The sequence below is a fragment of the Gorilla gorilla genome, chromosome 8 (assembly GCF_029281585.2).
Source record: "Gorilla gorilla gorilla isolate KB3781 chromosome 8, NHGRI_mGorGor1-v2.1_pri, whole genome shotgun sequence".
Taxonomy (NCBI): Eukaryota; Metazoa; Chordata; class Mammalia; order Primates; family Hominidae; genus Gorilla; species Gorilla gorilla.
Window position 1 is genome coordinate 32348295 of NC_073232.2, and position 11839 is coordinate 32360133.

Genomic DNA, 11839 nt, shown 5'->3' on the forward strand with positions numbered 1-11839 from the left:
AGAGGAACGTTAGACATAGAATACGGTAGTGTGAAACCCAAGTTTGTTATTGTTACGATGTCTGTTAACTTACCTGGGCATTCTTCAGTCTACACTAAAAGGCATTACACGTCTGTTACGTAGATTATGCTATAACCAACGTGCCAATCAGGAATGTATGGTTCTGAGATGGCCCATTCACTGTTGATAGAATCAGGAAGCCTGCATTATAAAAAGGACTACACCAAGCTCTGCTGTGAATTGAATATTGATGAACAAGCTGCCCTGTGCTAATTAATTTACTGACTGTCAGAAATGGGTTTTTATTGGTGAATGTAGTGGCCTATTGACTGGCACAATAAATGTTAGAATTGGGCTTGCATTCGTAAATTTAAAGATGTTCAAGAGGCTGGGTGTGGTGGCTCATGCCTGTAATTTCAGCACCTTGGGAGGCCAAGGCAGGCAGATGGCTTGAGCTCAGGAGTTCAAGACCAGCCTGGGAAACACAGCAAAACCCTTTCAGCCTCCACAGAAAACACAAAAACTACCAGGTGTGATGGTGTGCACCTGTAGTCCTAGGTACTGAGGAGGCTAAGGTGGGAGGACACTTTGAGCCCAGGAGGTTGAGGCTGCAGTGAGATGTGATCAAGCCACTGAACTCCAGCTTGGGTGACAGAGCAAGACCCTATTTTGAAAAAAAAAAATTTTGTTTTAAAAAAGATGTTTAACAAATGTGGGTGAGCTAAAATAGTTCAGAGAGCAGCCCACCCTTGCAAGAACAGGATTACCCCCAATTTAGAAATGAGAAAGTGGAGACACAGGAGGTTGATTTACTTGCCCAAGTTCATACAGTTTGCAAGGGGTAAAAGCAGGCTTTGAGCACAGACATTTCTGCTCCAGAGCCTCCATACTTAATTATTTTGCCTTCTTGTCTCACCAAACTGTCATGAGGAGCAAATTATTTCAGTTCTTCTGACAATGTTAGTTTTGTTGATGGCTGAAGAAGTATCTCTAAAGCTGTCAAACACACATTAGCAATTTAATCATGAATCTGTGCTGCTGGGTTGCTGCAGAAAATCAAATACATTAACACACTGTCTAGCTGGAGTGTAGTCATCCTGGAAATTCATCTTTGTGCAATATTTGTGAGAGTAAAAAATTTGGCAAAAAGATGGGCACCCATAGAGTCTACAGAGTTCATGCCTGAAACTGATTTGCTTTGCTTCTAGGAAGTCTTCTTAACCTCTTATTCAGGCCCTATATATCTTTTTCATTATGTTCAATTCCCACAGAATGTGAGGTGGACTTTCCTGTTTTCTTCTTCTTCTTCTTCTTCTTCTTCTTCTTCTTCTTCTTCTTCTTCTTCTTCTTCTTCTTCTTCTTCTTCTTCTTTTTCTTCTTCTTCCTCTTCTTCTTCTTCTTTTTCTTCTTCTTCCTCTTCTTCTCCTCCTTCTCCTCCCCCTCCTCCTCCTCCTCCTTCTTAACTTTCTACAGTTAAAGTGGGGAGTTGGGCTATTGTAGACAATCAGTCCATTGACAGCAATGAGAAGTAATGGGCTGGTCGCTGTGGTTCACACCTGTAATTTCAACACTTTGGGAGGCCAAGGTGGGAGGATTACTTGCAGCCAGGAGTTCATGATTAGCCTGGGCAACATAGCAAGATCCTGTCATTTAAAAAAATGTAATGCACAAAGGCATTGAAAGACTATAGAAATCCAAAACTGAAATTTAAATAACACGAGAAGTCTAGACCATTGCAAGAAGCAAATAAACCTTTGTTTGTCACTGGCCCTGAGGACATCACTGTCTTTTACAGTGTTACTTAGTTATTTTAACTAAGGTTCATAATAATGACCATGACTCACTGACTACTTTTAATGTAACTAGGTTTAATATACTCTCTTAAAAAGGCAGGTATGTGCATGAAACAATTTAAAAATGTTATTTCAATTCTGAACTTTTAGTTATCTCTAGCTTGATTCCTTCTTTATGGGGTGGTTTGATATAGCTGAAGTTACTTTTTCCATTGAACAAAAGTTCACATTTCTTTGTCACTGACATAGGACAGCTTTGGATTGTCGCAATGCTAAAGTTTTTGGAGCTGAAGGGACCTTCAAGATAGTATACTTGGCTGCGTGTGATGGCTCATGCCTGTAATTCCAGCACTTGGGGAGACTGAGGCAGGAGGATCACTTGAACCCAGGAGTTTAGACCAGCCAGGGCAACATAGTAAGACCTCATGTCTATTTTTTTAAAGGGCTAGGTGTGGGGAAACTATGCCAGTAATCCCAACACGTTAGGTTCATGCCTGTTATCCTAACACTTTGGGAGGCCAAGGCAGGAGGATGGCTTGAGGTCAGAAGTTCAAGACCAGCCTGGGCAACATAGTGAGACTGTCTCTACACATATTTTTTTGAGTAAAAGAAGAAAAAAAAAAAAGATGGTATATGTTATTCCTCTTGCTCAAGGATATATAGGTAGTTAGGCCATACCTAGATCTAGAATTTCTTTATCCTGAGGCCCATAATCGTGTATTAGTCATGATAGGCTATGTTATGTTGCAATAATAAACAACCTCAAATTGCAGTGACTCAACACAAGAAAAATTAGTTTCTCATTCATACTACAAGTCCCACAGAGTTGACAGTGAGTTCCACTCCACGCAACTACTCAGGGACCCAGATGATAGAAGCCTCATTCTGTTGTAGCAGCAGCAGTATCCAAAACACAAAACAAAGACCTCTTGGGCCACTTTACCAAGGGAAGAAAAAAGAGCCAGGTACCGGAAATTAAATGCCTTGACCCCTTCCACTCTTCACTGATCAGAGTCCCATCGTTCCACCAAACAGCAAAGGGAGCTGGAAAGTTTATTCTTCCAAGTGCTCAGGAAGGAGAAGGAAACTGACATAGCTGACCACTAGTAGTAACTAGGTAGTAATAGGACACACTACCAGTGTCCTATCAAGCCATACTTCTTAAACAACTTTGCAAATTCCAAGATAGTGATGATGATAATAAATGGTAATCATGATGATGATGATGATGATATCTGATATCTGTATAGGTTCTTAAGATTCAGAAAATGTTTCTATCGTATGCATTTTTAACTCAACTTTGTGCAATAATATTATCATCTCTTTTTCATAAGTGAAAATTAAGCTCAGAGAAAGTACAGTTGAATGGAGTAATTTGCTCAGGATCCCACAAATGAGTCTCTGATGAATGCAATATTGAAAGTCTAGTCAGAGTTGAAGAGGACCCAAGCACAAAAGCAGGAAAGAAATCAAATCCAGAGACAGGACAGCAGGAGAAATCTATTCTTAGAATTCACTGCAAAACTGCAGCAACAAGTGCTTTTAAATTTTTTTTTATTTTTTTTTAAACCGGGTCTCACTCTGTTGCCCAGGCTGGAGCACAGTGGCAGGATCACATCTCACTACAGCCTCAACCTCCTGGGCTCAAGCAATCCTTCCACTTCAACCTCCTGAGTAGCTGGGACTACAGGCATGCACCACCATGCCTGGCTAATTTTTAAAATTTGTGTTGAGACTGGGTCTCACTATGTTGCCCAGGCTGGTCTTGAACTTCTGGATTCAAGCAATCCACCTGCCTCCGCCTCCCAATGTGCCGGGATTACAGGCGTGAGCTACTGCACCCGGCCAACAAGTACTTTAAAGCACAAGAATTAATATAAATAAAGAAAATAGTGGAAGTAGTTTCTAATTGTTACTTCCTCACTTATAACCAAATGTACCCTTTTATTTCACAACAAAATATGGCTGGATACATAGCACAGATGCTTAATATTTATTATATCACTGCAAACATAATGTAAAAATCACGTTCCTAATAGAATGTATTAGTGATTATGTAATGACAGTATTAGATTTGAAATATTACATCTAGGCTAAAAATGTAAGGCTCATTTAAATTTAACTAAGAAATCAGCGATCCAGATGTGACAAAATAAATTACCATTATGAAATAAATTGGCCATCAGATATCGATGGGAGAACTCAACAATTAGGATTTTAGAAACAAAGGTAGCAAAATTAGAATGGCAGGCCCAATCACACAGTAAGTATTTAGCCTTGAGTTAGGTGCAGGAGGGAAGACAGAGGTAAGGTGTTGCTTTCTGGCATATTAATTGAGAAGACAAAACTAATGCATGGAAAATGACACTGTTTCATACAAAATAGTCTATAATAAAGTGCTGATTTGTAGCTTGAAAACTTCAAATGATGTAGGAAATGTGAAGAAAGTTAAATTCTAAGAAAGAAAAGAGATCCCTAAGGAGGAATCTCCAGTGAGTATTTCATGGAAAAGCTGATGCAGAGCCAGGACATAAAGACTGAATATGCCAGGTGCCTTGGCTCATGCCTGTAAGTCCAGTGCTTTGGGAGGCCCAAAGCAGGAGGATCTCTTGAGGTCAGGATTTCAACACCAGCCTGGGTAACATGGTGAGACCCTGTCTCTACAAAATACAAAAAAATAGGCCAGCGTGATGGCACATACCTGTAGTCCCAGCTACTTGGGAGGCTGATGCAGGAGGATTGCATGAGCCCAGGATTTCAAGGCTGCAGTGAGCTATAATGGTGTCACTGCACTCCAGCCTGGGCAATAGAGCAAGACCCTGTCTCAAAAAAAAAAAAAAAAGAAAGAAAAAAGAAAAAGGAAAAGAAAAAGGGCTGCGTATAATCTAGATAAATGAAAAGGAAAGGGGGTCGCACCATGGGAACAAAGCCTGGAAGTGTCGTTGTGTTCTTGGGAAAGTGCCCCACCACTGTTGGAGTGTGCCAGGTCGCACTGCTCTAAGTTGTATATGTGTAGATCTAAGCTGTGCTGAGAATGGACAGGAGAATAAAATCTCTACCAGCTGTATCCATGCTAATATTTTTTTTAAATCACAAGAAAATATGAGGATGAATAATTAAGCCACTAGATTATGATTATCTTGAGGAAAAATCCTGATGTATTTTTATATCACTGAAACAGGCACTGCATTTGGCCCCTGAAAAAGGTGCTCAAAACTGTTGGGTTAATTAATATGGTTTTAAAATTTTGCTTCAAATAATAGAAAGAAGAATTCACATGGGTTCCACAAACTTGACTCAAACTTGTTATTAATTTTTAAATAAAAGATTACATTCTCAATATTCTTTTTCTTAAATCACTAGGAAAGATTCAGGCTATAATAGGAAGACTAATGCCAAGGTGGTATGAACCACACACAAAGTGCTCAAGTAACAAAGGAACACGCTTCTTAGTTACTTTTGTTATACTATTACCTGGGGAGAAAGTTCGAAGTAAGTCTGAACCATTGCCAACCCAAGAGAGGATTCCCTCATTCAGCTCACTTCTTCTTGAATAATTCATTGGCAAAGTCCCTTTTACCTGCAACAAGCCTGGACTAGAGTTTCTTGTTGTGTCTTAATGAATTTTAATTGCACCCCTCCCTATCTTGGCGTGAACACTGTCTCATTTACTACTGTATTGTTGATCCCTTTTCATAAGTCTTCAGACTCTAAAGCTTGATACAGTTTGCACTTTGTCTTGTTTTCTTTTGCTTTTATTTCTTTTCAAACTGCTTAGCTCAGTTAATAAGTTACTGAGACTAATGTGCCCAAGATCATGGGTTTGGCTTGTGACACCTTCTCTCCTCTGTGGCCACAGACTGCCCCTCTGATCCCATAACTCCCATCACCAAAATGTACTTACGTAATCATGCGTCTGGAGAGCTGGGTTATTTGAGGGGATGGAGCATAACCACCGAATACTCCACCCCAAGGACTTGCCTCTCTGACAAAGGGACATTAGCCTTTAATTTGGTATGACGACAAACAGCAAGGTTCTAAGGCTCAATTTCCTCAATTTCTACCCTTTATACAAAGGGGATAATGATTCATATGAAAGATTACGAAGACTATGTATAACCTCAAAAAGGAACACACAAAATTACTTATGTCCTATGAGTAAAAGCCATGTAAAAATGCCTGCAGTTATAATAGTCAAAGAATGAAAGGGAAAACAGAACATAAAAACAGAAAACCAAAAAATGATTATATTAGGGAGGTGGGATTATGAATGAACTCATTCTTTCCTTTAAATTTTCTCTTGGCCAGGCATGGTGGCTCACGCATGTAATCCCAGCACTTTGGGAGGCAGAGGTGGGTGAATTACTTGAGGCCAGGAGTTCGAAACCAGCCTGGCCGACATGGAGAAACCCTGTCTTTACTAAAAATACAAAAAATTACCTGGACATGGTGGTGCACAGCTATAATCCCAACTACTCGGGTGGCTGAGGCACAAGCCTGGGAGGCAGAGGTTGCAGTGACCTGAGATTGCACCAGTGTACTCCAGCCTGGGCAACAGAGTGAGATTCTGTCTCAAAAACAATAAAATTAAATAAATAAATAAATAAATAAAATTTTCTCTTAGTGTTGTTATAATTGATAGACTAGATGTTCAAAAATCCTCTAGACTTCTAGCTCTGCCTTTTCTTTTATGTCCAAATTAAATGGCTTAATTATGTATCTCAATATTTTCCCTATGATTTTTTTTTCTTTTGAAAGAGGGGTCTCACTGTGTCACCTAAGTTGGAGTACAGTGGTGCAATCATAGCTCACCGCAACCTCCAACTCCTGGGGTCCTGCAATCCTCCTGTCTCAGCCTTCCAAGTAACTGGGATTACAGGCACTCACTACCATGCCTGGCTAAAATTTTTAATCTACTTTTTTTGTAGAGATAGGGTCTCATTACATTGCCCAGGCTGGTCTTGAACTCTTGGGCTCAGGTGATCCTCCCATTTTGGCCCCCCAAAGTGCTGAGATTACAGGCATGAGCCACCATGCCTGGTGATTCCATCCCTATGGTTTTTTTTTTTTTTAATTTTAATTCTCAGTATGGATGCAGGAGGAGGGGACTTTATTCTCCTACCTTGTCCATTTGCCCACTTGCCTATGACTGAAGTGTGTTCCCAGCACAGCTTCTCCCTAAGCACCAATCATTCTCCTCTCCTTCAATGCGAAATCACAAGGAACTCAAGGCCACTAAGTCACTCTTATGTTGCTGACTCTTTGAGGAAAAAGAGGGAGCTTCCTGAGCAGCAGATAACACAAAAGAACTTGAACCTGAATGTAAGACACCATTGCTTTTTCACCTCACAGTCATGCTCAGTCTAGGGAATTTCTCCTTGATAGGTTTTTCCTCATTCTCTCCCATTCTCCAAGGCTGTCCGCACTCAAACCTTCACTTAGTCTGGGGATTCAGAGGTACCTTTCCTAGAGGACATGGCACCAGAGCTAAATTTCAAAGGTTGAGTAAGAGTTAGCCAGGTGAAAAATTGTAAAAAACCCCACAAGGCAGAGGGAGGAGCAGAAGCAAGATCATGTAGAAAAGAACAGCATTATGTGTTCAGGGAGTGACAGGTGAGTTACCATGGTTTGCTGGTGTGTTTGATGCCAAGATTGGTAGAGAGGAGGGGAGGAGAAAGGGCCCAGGCCTTCCCATGATCATTCAATCCTAGAGCAATTTAACTGCAGTTTAGGGAATGAGCTAAGTGTGGCAAGTTTGGACCAGGGTGGCTTGAAATACTGTGACAATCATCCAGGTGGGAGATGGTGAGAGTGGGAACCAGGGAAGAACAGGAATGGTCATGAGAGGTCAAGCCCTTTAGTTGAAGGTGGGGAGATAGGCCAGGCATGGTGGCTCATGCCTGTAGTCCCAGTACTTTGGGATGCCGAGGTGGGTGGTTCACTTGAGGTCAGGAATTTGAGAGCAGTCTGTCCAGCATGGTGAAACCCTGTCTCTACTAAAGTTACAAAAATTAGCCGGGCATGGTGACACACGCCTGTAGTCCCGGCTACTCAGGAGGCTGAGGCAGGAGAATTGCTTGAACCTGGGAGGCGGAGGTTGCAGTGAACCGAGATTGCACCACTGCACTCCAGCCTGGGCGACAGAGCAAGACTCTCCCTCAAAAAAAAAAAAAAAAAGAAAAAGAAAAAGAAAGAAAAAAGAAAGTGTGAGGATGTGAGGATAAATGTACACAATGACATGTTCTGCATCCTACATCCCCACTGAAGCGACGGGGATATGGTGGGGTAGAAGAGATATTTGAAAAACATACAGATACGCAGGAGCTAAAAGAACAGGAAAGAGTCAATAGCAGTCAAATTGGGCATGGTGGTGCATGGCTGTCATCCCAACTACTCAGGAGGCTGACGCAGGAGGATTGTTTGAGCCCGGGATTTTAAGACCAACCTGGGCAACATTATGAGACTTCATCTCTAGAAAAAGAAATATTTTTCAAGTAACAAAATAGCAACCAAATATCAGAAGCTGAAAAGCAGAAGGATAAGCAGTAACTGACTTAGCAGGCATGAGAAAGCCAAATCCCAAACCAGTGGCAAAAACTCAAGAAACAAAATTTTTGCACCTCAGAGCCTTCACAAAGCTCAAGAATTGGCAAAACAAGGTACCTCTGGAAGTGGGAGTGAAGACGGTTGAAAAATCGGACAATCTTGAAAGATCATTTCAGTTGATCTGAAGAAGCAGTTAGACCTCAAATCCCCTTCCCTGGTTCATACAGATGGGACATTTGCACTTCTATACTTTGTTAGAAATTAGAGATTTATTCTTGGTGAGGGTAAAAGTGATATCTGAACCAGAGGGCTCCAGACATAGTTGAGGGTGGTACCTGTACTGAAAACAGTGAGATAAAGTGAAAGTCTTGGCAGGGCAGGGTGACACATGCCTGTGATCCCAGCGTTTTGGGCGGCCAAGGCAGGAGGATTTCTTGAGGCCAGGAGTTGGAAGCTGCAGTGAGCTATGATCTAACCACTGCACTCCTGCCTGGGTGACAGAGCAAGATCCTGTCCTGGGTGACAGAGCAAGATCTTGTCTTCATTAAATAATAAATTAACTAATAATAATAAAATGATCCATCTTATTTTTTTAAAAAAGGGAAAGTCTCCATGGTAAATGCAGGAAGCTCCAGTACTGCCCTCAGCTGGACTCTGAGAATGCTGGCAGTCGGCGTCCTATCACACAAGTAAGAGATTGGAAGTCTCCTCGCTAACAGGGTTGAAAAGACCCAGAGAAAAGACCCAAAGACACCAACACTGAAGGTCTCCCAGTGAAATGGCCCAGTTAGGCCACAGCATCGTGAGGCTCACAGTTGGCTTTCTTTGCCTCCAGCAGAATGCAAAATCATCTTTTTAGTTTCCAATTCTTAAATATAAACAGACTGCAAAGAATCACTAGATATTTGAGAAAAGCCTAAAACACGATGGACAGAAGAGGAACCAGCACCAAGGAAAACAGAAGAAAAAATAACTTGGAAGAAACAGAGACTATGCACAATATAAAAACTTGAAAAATGTCGTCATTAATCATTAGTAATACTCTCAGACCATTAAGAGAAGACATATCACTGGCCTGTGCTTTGGGATCTGGAGATAATACTTAGCATCAGATGGGTGTGGTGGCTCATGCCTGTAATCCCAGCACTTTGGGAGGCCGAGGCAGGCAGATCACCTGAGGTCAGGAGTTCGAGGCCAGCCTGACCAACATGGGGAAACCCTGTCTCTACTAAAAAACAGACAAACAAACAAAAAAACACAAAAATTAACCAGGCGTGATGGCGCATGCCTGTAATCCCAGCTACTTGGGAGGCTGAGACAGGAGAATTGCTTGAACCCAGGAGGCAGAGGTTGCCGTGAGACAAGATCATGCCATTGCACTCCAGCCTGGGCAACAAGAGTAAAACTCTGTCTCAAAAAAGAGAAGAAAAGAAAAGAAAAACTTAGCATCACCTGTTTTAGCCCCACCAGCACAGAAGGGCCAGTGGCACTTCTGTGATCATTCAGTTCATTGATTCAATTCGAGATCATTCAATTCATTGATTTAACCAATATTTACACACTAGGAACCCAGCAGTGACAAGGCAGATGGAGCTCATCATTTAGACTAACAATCCCTTTCCATCTTCTCACATAGAAGATGTGAGAGCATCTCACAGCACAGAGCATTTATCAGATCTTCCAAAACACCACGGCTGTAATCTCCCTCTTAAAAATGCATATTGCATGTTCCATGTTAAAGGCTCTGAGAAATCCTGCTGTTGAAAATAATTATAAGTATATGTAATCTCCAGTGCTTCCTTTTTTAAAAGCGTAGAACTTTTTTTCCCCTACAGGATGCCTACTGAGATCCTTAGAATACGGTTTGAGAAAGACCAGCCTAGTGAAAAGAGAAGTTGGGGCCAACGGTGAGAGCACAGTAGGAAGGCTTAAAGGTTTATGAGCCAGCTCCTTCTGCCTAGGCCGTGCCCATCAGTTAAGTTCCCGTGACTCAACACCACCAGACTGTGCAGGCCTGAAGGTGGAGTGTCAGAAAAGACCTCAGGGCAAGCTGAAATGAGAGTGCCCGCAGGGAGAGTAAATTAAATGCTCTGAAGCATGGCAGACAGAGGCTGAGCTGGTACAAGAGGTGGGCCCTCAGCATACCCACCATTGACGGAAAACCTTACACAGAAGTACCAGAATCGGTGCTTCCAATAGGGACTCTTTTTTGGAAATAACTTTGAAAATCCTCTTTGCTCCTGCTACAACCCAGAGCTCAGGTCTGGCCCTGGCACGTCTCAGCTCTATGAGCTATACAAGTTGACTACCTGCCCTTAGAATGCAGTATATGCAAAAAACAGTTTGTAAACTCCAAAGTTTCTATGTAAGTGTGAATTATTGTTATCATCAATGCAAATGTGCTGGCCTTAAGTCCCACCCATTCCCTGTGGGGGGTGATCCCCAGGGTCAAGTGTCTGGAGGTCCTGGTAAAATTAGAATTCAGTCTAAGTTTTTCTTCCTATATTTTCTGCTTAATAACTTGGTTCTACTCTAGGACTGGGCACCTCTCTGAGCCCCCTATTACTGGGGATCTTCCAAACATGAACAACTGTCCCCATGCTAACCACCACCATTCAGGCTCAGCCATGTGCTCTCCTCTCTTGCCTTTTCTTTCTTCCAATCATTCTTTTTAAAAATTATTTTTATGATTTTTTATTTTTGTGGAGATGGGGTCTTGCTTTGTTGCCCCACTGTTGAACTCCTGGGTTCAAGTGATCCTCCTGCCTCAACCTCCCAAAGTGCTGGAATTACGGTCGCGGATCCACCACACCTGGCCTCTTCCAGTGATTCTTACTTCAACATGCTACACATCACTTCCAGACTGGCCCACCCTTTTTCCCATGAGTCTTTCTAATGTATAGCCTTTCATCCGGTACACAGGATGAAGCCCAATCCCCTTGAGCTAGTGTCTAAAGTCCTCCTAGGACAACCCCTTACTAACTCCTTGTGGAGAAGAGTTTAATGCACCAGTTCTGAGACTGCTACCCTTAGAAAGGCTTCCTTGCAAGGTTGGCCGTTGGCTGGCACCAGGAAACTTGGATTTGGGAAGGGCTCCTGCCATTCCCTATCTGAGAAGGGGTGCTCAATATGCTTAAACTGTGCAATCAGTGTGGTTCATGCTGAACACCTGCTTTCCCTCCTGGAGTCTGGAATTTCTGTACTGCTAGAAAGTGGGTGCCTAGGTGACAAGCTCTCAATAAAAATCTTGAACATTGAGTCACTAATGAGACTGGTACTGGTAGACAACATTTCATAGGTGTTGTCGTAATTTGCTGCTGTAGGAATTAACTACATCCTGGTAACTTCCAAGAGGACTCTTGGAAGCTTGTGTCTGGTTTCCTCCAGACTTTGCCCCATGCATTTTGCTGATTTTGTTTTGCATGCTTTTGCTGGAATGGATCACAGCTGTGAGTATGACTGTTTTCTGAGTCTTGTGAATCCTTCTAGAAAGTCATCAG